We start from the raw sequence: 18908 nt of genomic DNA on the forward strand, positions 1-18908 counted from the left end.
TGCTTCAATTTAAGTTTGGGGGTGTGCTATGAGCCATGCTTCCCAAAATCTTATCGACCATCTCTCAGGTACACTCTTTCCTTTATTTAGACACATTGGGGACAATGTGTCATTTAAGTTTGGGGGCATGGGCAAACATGTTCACACAGACTTTGTCCCAATTTCATGTTATTTGTTTTGTGTGTTGTTTGTCTATTTGAAAAAAAAAATTAAAAAATAAATAAATAAATAATTTTTATGCATGTTCATGATTGCCCTAAAATTTTAAGTTGATCTAACAAAATTCTGGCATAAATTCATCAATGAGCTTAAAATTTTGAGCACATGATCTGATGAGTGAATATGTTAGTTTGGTTACTTGTTTAGGACTGTTGAAAAATCACATGTTTGATCTAATCACACAAGCACATTAGCACATAATCTATGAGGTATGACATGAGGTCTGATATGTGTGTTTTTGCATTTTGGATAAAACTGGATAACTTATTAGATGACACTATGGCATATATATATATATATATATATATAATAATAATAATAAAATGAAAGAAGAATAAATAAATGATCATTGATGACTTTTCACTGAGTAACTGGACCTCTTGTCTCAAAGCATTGAGTGTTCACGTCAAAAGGTGAAAAATTTGGATTTGATCAATGTCATGGTTAGTTGGTTTTGTAGCCTTTTTGACTCGAGTTAGTAGGTCCTTAGGGGTGTCTCTACACCTAATGCCCTAAAACCACCTGGTTTGGGAGTCATTGACTTAACACTCGCTACAAGGGTCAATTAGAAAGCTTAAGGGAACCAATATTACACAACCTAACCAAAAAAGAAAAAAGAAAAAGAAATATGCCAATGTGTCATTCTAATAGGAAATTCAGTGAATTCTGAGATAAAGAAACATTGCATATTGGAAAGATTTGGAAGCCTCATAATTTTGTGCTAATCCACTTTACACTGTTTTCAAACTTGTGATGTTTTAGCATGTCCTTTGTAAGTAATTGCACTTTGAGATTCCAATTCATTGTGAAGATGGAGTTCATCTTTTTAAGCTTGCTTATGAATGAAAATCATGATCTGAAGTGATGCTTTAATTTTTGGAATAAAATGAACTCTTGCATGATGTTTGTGGGTAACATTTTTGTAAAACCCTCACGAGACTTCACTCGTCCACTAGGAAATTCCTAGGGGTTTAAAAGGCTTGTTGCATACGCTAAATGCAATCGTACATCCCACGAAAGATGGATTTATCTTTTGTTTTCTGTTTTTCCATTCCTGTTTTTAGTTTTGTATTGCTATAGGACTAGCAATATGTAAGTTTGGGGGTGTGATAAATGCTAAAATATTCATATTTTTAGCCCTTAACTTGCATGTTTTAATCCTTTGGTTTTAGTTAATTAGGCCATTTTAATTTCTTTTTGTGTTTTTCATGCTTTTATAGGCTTTTGGAAGAAAATGAAGTAAAACTAGGTGATTTGGGATCAAAAAGAGAAGAGGAAGAAAAATTGGAACTCCCTAACACTGCGATCAATCGCAAGGTACCTGCGATTGAGCGCAGTACCCGAGAGTACATAGCATAAAGCAGGCCAGGAGCGATCAAGCGCATGCCAGAAGAAGTATCGATCGCAGATCGCAGACTTGCGATCGAGCGCACACGGGTTGCGATCGATCCCACCCGTGCGCAGGAGACACCCCAAGTGGCGGCTAGAATGTCCCTATTTCCATATTAGGGTTTTTCAACTCCCAATTGTAATATGATTGCAACCCTACAAAATCCCTAGGGTTTACTACTTTTCCAAGGACTTCTAAGCCTATAAATAGACTCTTAAGCCTTTAGAATAGACAGGCTTGGAGAAGGAGAAGAATAGGGGCTCTTCAAGTTCAAGTCTCGGGTTTATTCTTTTCTTTTCTTTTCTTTTATTTTATGAAGATGTTTAACATCAACTCTATGTGTAGCTAATTTACTTAGTAGGGCTAGATTGAAGCCCTAGTTATGTTTTGTTAATATTTCAATATTGGCGCCCTTGTGATGATCTTGTTGTGCTATCTAACTTGATTAATACCTGCTTGCATGAATTCCTCATATGTGTGTGCTTGATCAACATATGCATGTGGTATGGACTAGTTAGTTAAATCAATTTGGACGGCCGAGTCTTGGGTTTAACATACGTAACAAAAGTTATCCACACCGGGTTCTTGGGTTAATCAACATGGGGAACTGGGAGTATATGTCATGCCCTAGGCCTCATTTGTTTGTCGATTTCCATAGAACATATGCCTTCCTAAGGAACAACTTAGTATAAATCATGCTAAATCCCTTAGGAATTAAAAGAGTTAGAGTATACGCCATGCCTAACTTGTTACTTAGGAAAATCTATAGCCTTAGGAGTATACGCCATGTCCTAAGGTTGACAAACATTAGATATGCATAACTTTATCAAAGCATTGGCATATTGTTATATTAGCTAAATATAATTAGTAGTAGATGTCAAAGCCCTACTTTTTTATCATATTTAACTCAATCAATCTTTATTTTACTTAAGGGATTTATTTTGAAACGGAAATTCAACAATCCTAGTGGAAATGATTCTGTACTTGCACAGTATACTACCATGTTGACCTTGTGCACTTGCAGGTAAAACGTACAATTATTTGCCTATTAATTTAAGTAGATAATTTGCGAATCAATATATATATATATATATATCTCCCAAGAAATGGTTAAAGAGGAAACGAAGCAAAATAAACAGTAGTTGATGTCCCAAGAACCGGATCTATCTCATTCTCATGTCTTTGACTGGGATCTGGGAGACTTGTACGTAGAAGCTGTGCAGTTTTGTACGTATACGTTGAACCGTAAGTGAACGAATAAATTAAATTATAATAAAGTTTGAGTTTACTATTATATTTTCGATTTTTTTTTAATAAAATTTATTTCTTAACTCCCCACACGATCTCTATTGCGATAGCGAGGTTTTATTATTATTATTATTTTATTTTTTGGGTGAGTGCAATGTCGAGGTTTCAGTCAATTAGCAAGCTGCACAAGTATTTTTTTTTTTTTCTTCAATATATTTCCTGTCATTTATTTTGCTGGGAAGTTGGCAAGTTTGAATTATTCCTGCACTATCATTCGCTCTGACTTGACTTTGTAAAATAATGTATTAAATTTTCGTCAGTTTCTGAGCGATTTGATCCGAAAAAAAAAAAAAAAAACAATAAAGGAAGACCCGAAACTTCTTGTAAAAAACAAAAACAAAAAACAAACAAAAAAAGAAGACTTAATCATAACGAATAATTAAATAACTATTTATAATCAGCAAGAGTTGCTCGTGGATTACTACTTGCAGCTGCAGTCTCTTAAGTACTCCCACAGCAAAGATCCAATTTCTGCCAGTCTTTGCTTAATTTCTCCAGATCTTCGTCTCCATTGTTCATCTTGATCGAGTTATCAGGTTCAATTCTCCAACCCATATTTGCTCTTATTACATTTCCGAAACAACCCATAGTTTTTTTTTAAAGTGATTTTACAGAAACCTTTGCTTCTTCATATGATCATGTCTTATATATGCTGCAGAGTCTCAATTGCACTTAGAATATATATGTGAAAAGTGGAGTTTGTCTCATCTGTTTTCCATTTTTTTTTTCAGGAATCTTCTTACCTCAATAGTACTCTTGTCGTTGGAAAAGTAGTTCGTGGGTACTTAATTCAGTGATGAGTTACCATGGCCGGCATCGGCAAGAGAAAGGGTTGAGGTTAGCATCTTCTTCTTCTTCTTCCTCCTATCATTGTAAACATTTCTCAAAGGTTGATCGAAAGGCACCACTAATTATAGCATCTTGGAAATGTTTTGTTGGTAATTAATTAACTAGATTTATCATCAAATGGTTTTCATAACTTTAATGCTCTGTTTATTTCCTGTCCTTATCTACAATCTATTCCATCAGTCAAGACCATTGAACCAGTCAATATATATCCAAGTATCTAACTTTCGAAATAAATCTCTTTCTTTCTTCTCAGTACAGATATCAGTTTCCTGATTTGGATACAGTGTCTCCGACTCTTAAACACTGTTCAAAATAAATACCAACATCCAATTCACTATTTTAACTATTTATTTTTATTATTTTATTTAAATATTCTTTTTCAAAGAAAAAAAAATCATAGTTAAGATAACTAAATAATACTAGAGAATATAGGGATAAACTAAATATTGTATTTATGTGTGTATTGAACTGTATACAAAGAGGTCTATTTATAGTTGAATATGGTCAGATAAAATAGGAATACAATCACGGAATTAATGTACAATATTACAGAATAATATCAAAGAATATACAGGGAAAATATATCAAATCAGCAATTAAGGTGAATATCAAATATATTCTGAATATATTCTAACATCCCCCCTCAAACTCAAGGTGTTAATGTAGATGCCAACTTGAGTTTGGAAACAAGATCATGAAAACCGTACAGGTGGATGTGCTTTGGTGAACACATCAGCCAACTGATCAGTGGAAGCAATAGGACAGAGACGGAGAGTCCCCTGCAAAAGATGATAGCGCACAAAATGACAGTCGATCTCAATGTGTTTAGTACATTCATGAAATACATCATTATGCGTAATCTGAATCGCACTTCGATTGTCACAAAAGATAGGAGAACTGGAGGTCTGAGAAACACGCATATCATGTAGGAGCCAGAGGAGCTCAGAGGTGGTGTCAGCAAGAGCACGATACTCAGCTTTAGTGCTAGAGCGGGCAACAACAGATTGTTTCTTGCTACGCCAAGAGATGAGAGAATCACCAAGTAAGAAACAATAACCCGTGGTGGAACGACGATCAGTGGGATCACCTGCCCAATCAGCATCTGAATATACATGTAAGTCTAATGATGAGTGAGAAGAGAAATACAAACCATGAAACAAAGTGCCCTTCACGTAGCGAAGGATGCGAAGAACAGCCGCATAATGAATTGAGCGTGGCGCAGTCATAAATTTACTAACAAGATGGACTGCATAGGCAAGATCCGGTCGTGTCACAGTAAGATAGATGAGACTTCCAACTAACTGTCGATAGAGAGTGGCATTAGAAAGTAGTTCACCATTAGTGGCACGAAGTTTGACATTTGTCTCTAGAGGGCTATCAACAATTTTGCAATTGTTAAGGCCAGCTCGTGAGAGAAGATCTAAGGCATATTTGGCTTGAGAGATTCAGTAACCATGTGGATCAGAAGATACTTCCAAGCCAAGAAAGTAGTTGAGAAAACCCAAATCCTTCATCTCAAATTGTTGACTCAAGAATTGTTGAAGGTTACGAATACCGACAGTATCATCTCTAGTAATTATCATATCATCAACATATAGTAAGAGTAGAATAAGACCAACATCAGATCATCGGATAAAAAGCGCAGAGTCATAGGGGCTAGAAACAAACCCAATTTGCGCAATAATGAAACTGAATTTCGCAAACCAAGCCCGTGGGGCCTGTTTCAGACCATATAACGCTCGGTGAAGTCGGCAAACCTTGTGTGGCGGATGATCGTACCCAGGAGGAGGCTGCATATAAACTTCTTCACTAAGATCACCATTGAGAAATGCATTTTTCACATCCATTTGAAAAAGATCCCAATGACGCACAGAAGCCACAGCAAGGAGGGATCGAACAGAAGTAAGGCGAGCCACCGGCGCAAAAGTCTCCTCATAATCAATACCATACTCCTGATTGAACCCCTTTGCCACAAGACGTGCCTTGTATCACTCAATAGACCCATTAGATTTTGTCTTAATCTTGTATACCCACTTGCACCCTACCGCAGTTTTTCCTGGAGGTAAATCAACTAAGTCCCAAGTATGGGTTTTGGAAAGTGCATTTAGTTCTTCAGACATAGCATTCTGGCAAAGAGGGTTAGTATGAGCCACACGGAAGGAGTGAGGTTCATGTAGAGTGGCAAAAGCAGAATAACAGTGATAATCATGAAGTTGGGAAGGAAGAGATGTTACCCGAGTAGAACGACGAGGGACAGAGGGAACTGGCTCAAGAGTAGATGGATCAACAGGCGGGGAAAAGTCATTGGGGTCGACCGTTGGAATGTCGTCTGGAGAGCTTGTCATCCCTGCATCAAGATTAGTAGTGTTGGGGAGCAAATCAAACGAGACATTAGTGAAGATAGGGGAAGAACTAGAGGGACTAGTAGGAAAAGACTCCATATCACTAAAGAACCTATGTTCCCAAAAAGTGACGTGTCGTGAGATGTAGAGCCGTTTGGAAATAGGATCATAACAACGATATCCTTTATGTTCAATGCCATACCCAAGAAAACAACATAGGCGAGAACGAGGTTATAATTTTGTTCGTTCATGGGGTGGAAGAAGCACAAAACAAACACAACCAAAGATGCGAAGGGATTGGTAATCAGGAGGAGAACCATGCAGGAGTTCATAGGGGGACCTATTTAAGGTAGTGGGAGATAGGACCCTATTAATTGTATAAACAGCGGTAAGAGCGGCTTCTCCCCAAAAGTGTTCAGGGATAGAAGCAGAAAGGAGCAAAGCCCTAATAGTGTCTAAGATGTGCCTGTGTTTCCGTTCAGCACGACCATTTTCTTGAGATGTATTTGGGCATGAGCGATGGGGAAGAGTGCCATTTTGTTTGAGGGTAGCAAGGAAGGTAGATTCACGATATTCCATGGCATTATCAGAACGAAAAATTTTGATGTTTCGGGAAAATTGGGTTTGAACCATCCGTTGAAATTCAGAGTAAATCTGTGGAAGTTCAGACCGATTTTGTAAAAGATAAAGCCATGTATACCGAGAATAATCATCCACAAATATTACAAAATAGCGGGATCCACCCATGGTGGGAATAGGCGCAGGGCCCCATACATCAGAATGCACCAAATCAAAAGGAGCAGAAGAAATAGAGGCACTATTATTAAAAGGTAAAGCATTTTGTTTTCCAAGTTGACATGCAACACAATCAAATGACTCAAACTCAACAGATCCTAACTGACCACTTGTAGCTAAAGAACGAATAGGAGAAATAGATGCATGCCCTAAATGAGAGTGCTATAAACTGAGGGTGGTAGAGGGAGACTGAGATGGAGTGGCAGCAGATACAGCAGGAGGAAGATGGAGTGATGAAAGCTCGAACAGACGTCCAATCTTACGGGTGGTCTCAATTAGCTGTCCCGTCTGTGGATCCTGCACATCACAACCTCGGTTAGAAAAGTGTAGTTCTAAGCCAAGTTTACATAGTTGACCAACAGATAAAAGATTTAACGAGAGATTACGAACCAAGTATGTATCAGACATAGATAGTTGATGAGTAGAAACAGACCCGATGTGACTAACATCAAGATGAGAACCATTAGCAATGTAAATGGTGGTAGGTCTAGGTAACACAGATTTTGAAGAAAATATGGAAGAATTCGGTGTCATGTGATTACAACAAGCAGAGTCAATATACCAAGAGGAATTACCTGGTGTGGTGGACATGGCGGTATTAAGATTGGACTTAGATAAAACCTGATGAATGAGAGCTTCGATTTCTACAGGAGAAAGGGTACTGGGTTGGGGTGCAACATCGGTGCAAGACATATCTGATGTATCAGTATGAGTGACCGTAGCAGCCTTATGACTAGGAGCTCGATGATTCCCACGATAAAGCATTTTTCTGCATTCACTATACCTGTGGCCAAATTTCTGACAATAATGGCACTGGATATTCCGATTAGATCATGAGGAAGACCCAGCAGGAATAGAACTAGGGGCACGCGTATTACGGGATGCAGTGGCCATGACCATCTCAGAGGTGTGTAACTTCATAGTGGAGAATTGGGTCTCTTCTGAAACGAGTTCACTAAGAGCATTTTCCAAGGATGGCAGCAGTGAACGGTGAAGAAGAGAAGCTCGAGTATGCTCAAACTCATCTTGAATTGCCGCAAGAAACTCGGCTAGGCGCATGCTATCGCGAAAAGCGATGTACTCAGAGGCATCAACCTTATTCCTCCATTTAGGCTCACACAGTGCTAATTGATTCTAAAGACAAGTCATTTGTAAATAAAAATCAGTAATACTCTGACCTGGTTCCTGGCGCATGCGATGAAGCTTGGTCACAATCTGAAACCGCTGAGCAAGATCGGTAGTGCTATAGCGCTGAGCTAACATATCCCATATATCTTTGGCATTATCAAGATTGCCAAATGTCATGCTAATGGAGACGACACAAGTGTTGCAGAACCAAGAGATAATACTGTAATGGATATTTTTCCATGTGCGGAGGCGGGTAGAAAAAGCCGCAGCGGGTTCCTCTTTTCCAGCAAGAGGTTTAGGTTCTTCACCAAAAACATACTCCCAAAGACAATGTCCTTTGAGCCACCTACTCATATTTTGAGACCAAGCCGGGTAATTGGAGCCATCGAGAATAATAGGGATAGGTTGGGTAATATCTTTGGTGTTTGGGAGAGTGGTAGTAGGTACGGCCATTTTCCTTTTTTTTTTTTTTTAGGCGGGGGGGGGGGAATATAATCCGGTGTGGTTGGGTGTAGGATAGGTTCTGTGAGCCTAGTGCGAGAATCAATCTGGTGTGGTCGAGTGTATGTTAGGGGATATGAGCTTGTTTTTAAGGGTTAGGATCTCGTGTGGTTGAGTGTATAATAAGGAGTATAGGCTTGGTTAAAGAGGGCTGAAATCTAGTGTGGCTGAGTGTACTGCAGGTGTGTGAGCTCAAAAAAATAGAAATAATCTGGTGTGGCCGATTGTATTGTAAAAAGATGAGCTCAACAAGACAACTTACAAGGTGGCTGCACGTGGTGGCTCCTTGGTGCGCGTGCTCCAGCTGGTTCGACAGATCGGCAGCCTCTGATCACGAATCTGGGATTCGTTTCTGAAACCGGTTGACAGGGGTGGCGCGTGGTGGCCGGTAACAACGCATGCGGCGGTGAAAAATTCCACAGAAAGTTGTGGCGGAGCGTGGAGGCGCGTGGGGTCTCCTGGTGGCGCATTCTTTCTATAGACCAGTAGATCGATAGCCTTCGATCTAGATTCTGGCGGTATTTTTTGAAAAACGGCTGACTGTGCGGCGCGTGAATGGTGACACAGAAACTTCTGGTGGCACATGAGAGCGCGTTGAACTTCAAAACGTTGATCTGATAACTTCACAGGATATATCGGACCTTTTTGAGCTTGTTGGTATAATAATTATACCAAAACAAGATCAAAAAAGCCTTTGAACGGACTAACTTCCTACTTCTCTAGACAAGGCCAAAATTTGGCTTTGATACAATGTTAAGATAACTAAAAAATACTAGAGAATATAGGAATAAACTGAATATTGTATTTCTGTGTGTATTGAACTGTATACAAAGATGCCTATTTATAGTTGAATATGGCCAGATAAAATAGGAATACAAATACGGAATTAATGTACAATCTTACAAAATAATATCAAAGAATATACAAGGAAAATATATCAAATCAGCAATTAAGGTGAATATCAAATATATTCTGAATATATTCTAACATATATATATATATATATATATATATATATGCAGTTTTTGGTACGGTTTGACGGGCAATGGATTGCTTGCAAAATAACAAGAGCATCAAATGGTCCCGACCTTAGTCGGAGACTCTCTGATGCTTAAGTTATCACTTTTATATAGAGTCAAAATATAGTATGAACTCAGGTCTTTTTGAGAATGATTTGATCAATTCTTTTTATTGGATTTTATGTAACTGCTCTCTCCATGTTCCACCTTCACATGGTTAATAAATAGTAAGAGCTAGTTTAGAGATAATGGAGGTAGTTGATATATCATGAGTTGTCCACATTCAAATAATGGTTGAGAGATAATAGAAACTGGTTGAAAGATAATCTCATGATGCTTGAGTGAGACCCGTAGTAGATTTTATCAACGGTATATATATATATATAGGATTAGTTTTCTTATGCATTTTATTTTTTAAGTAGTTTTCTTATGATTGAGTATATAAATATTTAACAACTTGCAACAAATTTACTGGCCACTATAGCAGCTAGTTCTTTTTCTTTCTTTTTTTTTTTTTTTTTTTTTTCAGTAAAAGTTGCTAGCTTTTGTTTCCTCTACTAATGTGAATGCTCTGAATTATGCATAGTTTCTTGGTCAAAAATAAACTTTTATTGATTGATTAGAATCCTAAAAATAATCAGTAAAATATCTTTGGTGGCCGTCGATAGTTGGGAGGTGTGATGCTCATGGATATAGGCCCGAGCTGGCAATGGGTTTGAGGTGACGATTTTTTAATTTTGGGGCCAAAGATTTGGTGCCCGTTCGGCAACAAAACTAAACAAATTTAGGGGAAATCAGAGCCCAAATTAGGGGAGAGGAGAGCTAGAGGGAGTTAGAAAAAGGGAGGGGAGCAGAGAGTTTTTATTTATTTGTTCATTTTTTTATATTGGCCCGTTAAGGAAAATTTTTCTTTGACTACGTAAACATTTTAGGTTAACTTGTACTTTGGAAAATGCTGGCCCTCGCCTCTGTGGTTGTTACTCTAATCTCAAAATTAAATAATAAAATTTGAGAAATAAATTTAATTATTTAATTAATAATTAACATGATAAATATTACATTTAAGTTGTAATAGGATTTGTAGTCAAAGCTATGTCCAAAGTAGCACTCCTTTTTTATTGCACTATACTGCTAAAAAAAGGGTTTGGCTTATAAGGTATAGTGAAAAAATTATAGCATATGGGTTGTATTTGGTTGTATTTTTTCAACGGTCCAAATTTAATTTTACTTGTTCTCTCTTTCTTTTGAAATACTTGGAATTAAAACTGAACCGTTAGAAAAATACCTTGGCTCAACTACTAACATATACATTGAAAATATGAAAAATAATTGAAAGAAGAAAACTTCTAAACAACTAGATCAATTGAAGGATGGAAGAACAAGTCCATATGAGAATATATGATTAACCTGATTTTTGCTTACTATATATGTTGTGTTCAGGAATTAGGATAATGAGGGGCAAGTTTCCAAAATTGATAGAGATGACTCCGGACAAAAGAGAGCAACAAAAAAGACAATTCTTGACCCAGAGGGGCAGCTGCTTCAGTGGTGGAATATAATGTTTGCAGTGTCATGTGTAATTGCAGTATAAGTAGACCCTTTGTTCTTTTACCTTCCTACCATCAATGGAGATGCCAAGTGCGTTTCGTTAGACAAAAGATTGAAGATCGTAGCCATTACTTTGAGATCTGTCACAGATTTCATTTATGTTTTGAATATAATCTTACAATTTATTTGTCCTTACATCGACAAGGACTCTCGTAAGCTTGGACGAATTATAATAGTTAGAGATCCTGGGCAAATAGCAAACCGCTACTTCTTCTCCCGGTACTTCATAATTGTTGTTCTCGCTATTCTTCCCCTCCCACAGGTAATTAAGAAACACTATCTCATTAAAATTCCCTACACATATATAGCCATGGCTCGGGGGAATATTGCATATAAACTGGATGTATCTTACAGTCTGTTTTAATCTGTGCAGGTTGTATTTCCAATTATTTTTCAAGATTTTTGGACAAAAGGAAGTTCCTGAATGCCGTTGTTTTCTGCCAATATGTACCAAGAATTCTCCGAATCTACATATCATGGATAAATCTTACCAAGTCTGCCAGCAAACTTGCTAGACTTGTTTGGATTAAAGCTGCATTTAATTTCTTTCTCTATATTCTTGCCAGCGATGTAAGTTTGATTATCAATATCATGTTCATTTTACGTCATAAATTTTTTTTATTGCTTATTTCATTTTTTGTTTTCTTTCAATAAGTGTCGTATGTTTATCAAGGTTTCCTTAGATTTCTGTATAAAATGAATCGACCTTGGAAAATCATAAGCATGCTTTGTGCACCTAGCTACTTTAATTATATCCATGTGTGATTAATTATATAGTACTACCATTTCCAGTCTAAACTTGACACGTGAATGAAAGTATCTAGCTAGGACCTGTGCTCTATTTAGAAATGTTTGATACTATATTTTTATTCGACAATCGATCACATACTGCTGATGAGACAGTTTCAAGTAACCTTTAAATTGTTATATCTGTAAGATTATCTTGTTCTTTTGTAGTTTTTTGGTAGAATATCTGCAGAATTGACTGATCTTTAAGAGAATTGTTGGTTCTTTAATTAGGTACTGGGTGCTTTTTGGTACTTATTTTCTATCCAACGAGAAATGGCTTGTTGGCACAAAGCTTGTGAAAAGCATGTTGGATGTACCCCAAGTTCTTTTAGCTGCAATCAACCTTCAAGCGATCATGCATTTTTAGATGATTATTGTCCTGTGCAAACACCAAACACAACTGATGAGAATCAACTAGCACAAAGACAAGAACCTAAAAGCTTGGCTACTTCGAGGGAGCCTTGACCTCCAAAAGCACAACAAGTGTGTAGTTTGATAATATTCAGCGTGCCTCTTTATTCCTTCTACCTCATTTAAATAGGAAAAACGTTACATAAGAGACCTAGTATTAGGTCTGGAATTAGTATTCAAATTCTGACCTTACAAGGGAAGAATCATAAATACTATTATGACCTTATTGAAAACAAAATAAAAGAAGATACTCTCCTTATTAATCTAAACGTGAGTCTCACGTTTGGAGATAATCTCCTTATAGAATAATAAAACCTAATATGGAGATACTCTCCTTATTGAACTAAACTTGAGGCACACGTGACTTGGGGTTCACATCATTCCCCTTCCCTAACAATTCCCTTGTCCTCAAGGGAAAATTCTAGAAATTGCTCTTGAATGAATTCCTGCTCTTCCCTTGTTGCTTCCGCCGGTGATAATCCCTGCCAATGAATTAAAATCTCAGGCTTCTTGTTCCGAATCCGCTTCTCCAACATAGCTCTTGGTTTCGGAATGATGCGATCATCTTCCAAGACATCCGGCAGTTGTGGCAATGCAATTTGTTCTCCCCCTAGATGTCGTTTAAGCAGACTAACGTGGAAAACAGGATGGATGCGAGTTCCTAATGGCAACTCCAGCTTATAAGCTATTGGGTTTATTTTTTTGATGATTTTGAAGGGCCCAAAAAACCTTGCTGCTAGCTTTGCACTCCTGCGTAGGTGGACGGATACCTGTTTATATGGGTGTAATTTAAGATACACCCATTCCCCCTCCTCAAACTCTTCTTCCCGATGCTTACCATCATACACTTTCTTCATTCTTTCCTGCGCCAACTTCATGTTCTCCCTTAGCTCCCTTAACACCTGATCATGTGTCCGTAGCTCCCTTTCCACCACTTCTACATTTGCCGTTCCAGGTAAATAAGTAAGCAAGGTGGGTGGATCTCTCCCATAAACTGCTGCAAAAGGGGTTGTTTTGAGGGTAGAATGCCAGCTTGTATTATAACTGTATTCAGCCCAAGCCAACCACTTGCCCCACTCCTTGGTTTGAGAGCTCGTAAAACAACGCAAATACATTTCCATGGTGCGATTCACAACCTCAGTTTGGCCATCCGTTTGTGGATGATAAGCGGAGCTAAAATTGAAACTGGTACCCTATAATCGGAACACTTCCTTCCAAAAATGACTAGTGAACGCCGGGTCCCTATCGCACACAATCGACTTAGGCATACCATGGAGTTTCAAACTATTTTCGAAAAAAACTTGAGCTACACTCATGGCTGTGTAGGGGTGACTAATAGCCACAAAGTGGGCATACTTGGATAGACAATCTACAACCACAAAGATCGTAGTTTTGCCCCTTGAGTTAGGTAACCTGTCTACGAAATCCATAGAAATATCCTCCCAAATTTTCTCCGGCACCGGAAGTGGTTGTAACAATCCTTGGGGTGTAAGGCACTGCACCTTATGGCATTGACAAACTTCACATTCCTTGATGAACTCCTTTATTTGTCGCCACATTCCCTTCCAATAAAAAATCGCACGTATCCTCTGGAAGGTCTTTTGGTATCCTTCATGAAATCCCACATGTATTTGCTCTATAATTGTGGAGATAAGTGCCGATCACTCCGAAAGATAAATTCGTTCTTTAAAAAACAGAATACCTTCCTTATACTTCCATGGGCTTACGGCTTCTCCATCTTGGATTCTCTGCGCCAACTCCTTCATCTTTGCATCAACTTTTATGTCCCCTTTGATTTCGTCCAACCAGTTGGCAATCGGACTTGAAATGGCAGCTAGCTCCCCTGGAAGCTGCATATCCCCTCTTCTTGATAAAGCATCAGCCACCACATTCTCTCTCCCCTTTTTGTACTCGATGGAAAAATCAAACCCCATCAGCTTATATAACCACTTTTGTTGAGCAGTAGTGGAGATTTTTTGGGTCCATAAGTATTTCAGACTATGCTGATCCGACCTTACCACAAAATGTCTACCCAGCAAATATGGCCGCCACTTTTGAACCGCCACGACGGGAGCCAACATCTCCTTCTCGTAGGTGGATAATAATAATTAGGTTCCCTGCAACGCTTGACTGAAAAAAGCAATCGGCCGTTCTTGAAGAAGGACGGCTCCAATGCCCACCCCCGAGGCATCACATTCCACCACGAATTCTTTAGAGAAATCCGGTAAGGTAAGGATGGGTGCCTGGGTCATAGCTCGTTTGAGGTCCTCAAAGGCTTTTTCTGCTCCGATTGTCCATGTAAAATTATTCTTCTTCAACATGCGAGTTAAAGGGCCCGCGATTTTCCCATAGTCTTGGATAAATCGTCGGTAGTATCCCGTGAGTCCCAAAAATCCCCGCATTGCCTTGAGAGTCCCAAGTTTCGGCCACTTCTCCATGGCCTCTACTTTGTCGAGGTCAACTCCTACTCCCTTGGATGAAATTACGTGGCCCAAGTATTTAACCTCATATTGACCATATAGGCATTTGGTCCTTTTGACATATAACTGCTGATTTTCCAAGACTCCCAATACAGTGGTGACATGTTGTAGATGTTACTCCCAAGTACTACTATACACCAATATGTCATAAAAAAAAAAAACCAATACAAATTTACGGAGATAAATTCAGAACACCTAGTTCATGAGTGCTTGGAAAGTGGATGGCGCATTTGTCAATCCGAACGGCATGACGAGGAACTCATAGTGCCCATGGTGCGTGCAGAAAGCAGTCTTCTCAATGTCGGCCACGTCCATCCTCACTTGATGATACCCGGAGTGCAAATCCAATTTGGTGAAGAACTTGGCTCCATTCAACTCGTCTAGGAATTCATCTATAACAGGTATGGGAAACTTATCTTTTACCGTTATTTTGTTCAACTCGCGATAATCGACACACATTCTCCAAGTGCCATCCCCCTTCTTTACTAAGAGTACCGAAGATGAGTAGGGGCTATTGGGGGGTCGAATTATTCCCCGCTCCAACATGTCTTTGACTTGCTTCTCAATTTCAGCTTTTTGATGAAACGGGTAGCAGTAGGGTTTAACACTTACTGGACCCGCCCCCGGCTGCAAAAGGATGCGATGGTCATGGCTGTGTGGAAGAGGCAGCCCACGTGGTTCCTCAAAAATTGCCTTGCTTGCTTCTAGGATTGCATCCATCTCCTCTGTTTTTACCTCCCCTGTGTTTTCTATATCTTCAAGTTGCACATCACTCTTGGTGGAGATGATGGAATGTAATTCTCTAGTTGGGTTCTCTACCGCCCGCACTCCATGCAGTGTCACTTGCTTTCATTCCCAGGTAAACTTCATCTTCAATTCTTCAAAATCCCACCATATAGGCCCTAATACTCGCAACCACTGGGCACCCAACACAATCCCATAACCTTTTAAGGGAAGAACAAAAAAATCAATCTAAAATTTCCACCCTTGCAACTCCATTGCAATTGGGTGGCACTTCCCTGGACTTGTAATTTTTTCACCTGATGCCACGATCACCTCCATAGTCTCCCTCTTTTTCGGGCTTAACCCCAAGACCTCGGCGAGAGCTAAGCTCACAAAATTGTGAGTGCTCCCTGAGTCAATAAGAACCAAAGAGATGGATCTCCCAATCTGGCCATAAACCTTTATTGTGTCTGGTGCTTCTCTTCCTGTGATGGCATGCAGGGAAATTTTTGGAAGGTCCTCATTCTCTTCTTCTTCCTCCTCCATTACTCCATCTCCATCATCACCTTCCCCTCTATATGCTTCAATCATGAACAATCTTTTACAACGGTGCCCTGGTCCATACTTGTCATTGCACTTGAAGCAAAGACCCTTCTCATGTCTCTCTTTAAGCTACTCAGGCGTCAATCTTTTGACCTGCATGGTTGGCTATCCTGCACTGGTTTGCTGGTTCAGGGGGGTTCGTCGGGTGTCTGGTATGGTATTTTTTTCGAAGGGCTAGATATCGGGCTTCATACAAATGAGCCAGGCCGATGGTAGAAGTGAGAGTGTGCGGCCTTCCTACTAAGATGTCTGCCTTGATAGGCTCCTTCAATCCGCTTACAAAACAACTCACTTGTTGGCTCGAGGTTAAGGTCCCTATTTTTTAAAGAAGGGACTCAAAGCTTGCTTGATAGTCCTTGATACTCCCCTGCTGCTGTAACTTCGTCAATTCTCCAAATGGATCATAGAATTGGTTGGGGCCAAACCGAGCGCACAATCCATCTGTGAGTTCAGCCCAACATACTTCCCGCCCCTCTCTCAACAAGATTTGATACCACAATTGGGCTTCCCCTTCCAGGTGGAAAGAAGCCAGGGGTGTTTTCTCCTCTTCTGACGTCCATTGGAATCTAAAAAACTGCTCTGCTCTACAGATCCATCCGGTGGGGTCTTCTCCCCCATTGAAGCGTGGGAACTCCAACTTGACGTGTCTGTTGGTGAACGACTGGTTCCATTCTCTGGTTTCTGCCCGAGAATTCTCTCCCTCGTCCTCGTGTCTCTTCCCATGAGAAATCTCCTCTTCTTCACGCTGTGTTCCTCCTTGCGTAGATATCTTCTCCAAAATTTCCGTCAAACGGGCCATCATCTCTTGCTGGACTTCCGATATTACGTGCACCGACTGCTCCAAATTTCCCACTCTGCCTTCCATCGTCGTTTGTTGTACTTTCTTCGTCACTGATCTCGTCATTGGCCGAGATTCTAGAGTAAAATCTTGGTAGGTCCAACCTTTATTCCTAGAGCGGCCTATGTTGATTCTCTCTGGTTTCTTCCGAGGGAAACCGGGCCTCTTATAGTTTCAGGTGGGGAGAGGAACTTAGCTTTGATACCAATTGATGAGAATCAACTAGCACAAAGACAAGAACCTAAAAGCTTGGCTACTTCGAGGGAGCCTTGACCTCCAAAAGCACAACAAGTGTGTAGTTTGATAATATTCAGCGTGCCTCTTTATTCCTTCTACCTCCTTTAAATAGGAAAAACGTTACATAAGAGACCTAGTATTAGGTTTGGACTTTAGGATTTAGATTCTGACCTTACAAGGGAAGAATCGTAAATACTATTATGACCTTATTGAAAACAAAATAAAAGAAGATACTCTCCTTATTAATCTAAACATGAGTCTCACGTTTGGAGATAATCTCCTTATAGAATAATAAAACCTAATATGGAGATACTCTCCTTATTGAACTAAACTTGAGGCTCACGTGACTTGGGGTTCACATCAACAACTCTCTTTGATTTTGGAATATTCTTTGAAGCCCTTCAATCTCATACGTTAGAGTCCACAGATTTTCCGCGAAAGCTCTCACATTGTTTCTGGTGGGGCCTACGAAATTTGAGGTTTGCACATGCTAAACTCTTTTTACGATAGTATGAGATGTGAATTTCCACTTTTGTTTTAATTAATTACCATTCATCCAAAAGAATACTACATTATTTTGATATATATATATATATATATATGCTATCTCATACATGATAGTTTCTTCAATATTTGCAGTGCCTTCGGTCAAAACCTTCAAACAAGTACATATTTCTGGAAAAACTGCTTTGCAGTTTGTATTTCAATCTTTGGCTTACTACTGTTTCTGCATTTTATTGGGAATTTGCAGGTTGGTGCTCAACATCTTTTTAATCTTTAGGGTGCTTGATTATATAATTATGTGTATGAGTGTTATTGATGATTTCTTTATACTAGCATGTAGAAGGACTACTCAAAATGCATTTGTTATTAGAATATTGATTAATTAATGACTAAATTTATCATTTTCTATCAATCAAAGATTTAAAGATGAGTTGTAATTTATCAATAGAATTTGATGATCTAAACTTGTCATGTATCAGACATATATACAGTTGGCAACTGAAAGTTTAGAAGAAATTATAAAAAACATGAGAGTTAAAGAACGAGAAATAGAGCTATGGATATTTAGAAACCAACTCCCTAGTACTATAAAAGATGAGATCATGCCCATCATTCAACACATGCTGGAAGAAAAGAAAGATGTTGACGTGCAAAATCTGCTATCTCATCTTCCCATTGAACTTAGAAGTATGATTAAGCGCTATATCTGCTTACCCATAAAAGATAAAATACTAGTTTACAAACTAGTTACCTTTCTATTTCTCTCTCTCTCTCTCTCTCTCTCTCTCTCTCTTATTACTAAAGACAAAGAACAAAATTAGACTAGAGAAAAGTGGAGGAAATCTTCTTCGTATTTCACTTGTATAAAAATACATCTTACGACTCCTATAAATAGAGGTATTCAAAGACTAACTTATGAAGCTTTTACTTCTCCATATTTATTGTATTAAATAACAAAAAACTGATCTCTAAGTTAAGACTTCAGTTGAGAATTAAATAAACACATGAGTTTAGAAAAACTAAAATCCCTTATTAATTAAAAGAACTTATACCTTCTACAATTTAAAAAAAACTCTCTTGCGTTTTGATTTGTTTAGTTTCCAACACGCCCCCTCAAATCAAAACCTCCTCATGCCAAGCATGTCTCTTAGCCTCATGAAAATT

The 18908-nt window shown here is 38.8% G+C and overlaps 1 pseudogene; it reads left to right on the top strand.

Annotated features, from left to right (window-relative positions):
• Positions 1-9799: 9799 nt before the first annotated feature.
• On the top strand, positions 9800-18663 carry LOC132166972 (cyclic nucleotide-gated ion channel 1-like; annotated as a pseudogene).
• The last annotated feature ends 245 nt before the right edge of the window (positions 18664-18908 follow it).

The sequence above is a fragment of the Corylus avellana genome, chromosome ca1 (genome assembly GCF_901000735.1).
Source record: "Corylus avellana chromosome ca1, CavTom2PMs-1.0".
Classification (NCBI taxonomy): Eukaryota; Viridiplantae; Streptophyta; class Magnoliopsida; order Fagales; family Betulaceae; genus Corylus; species Corylus avellana.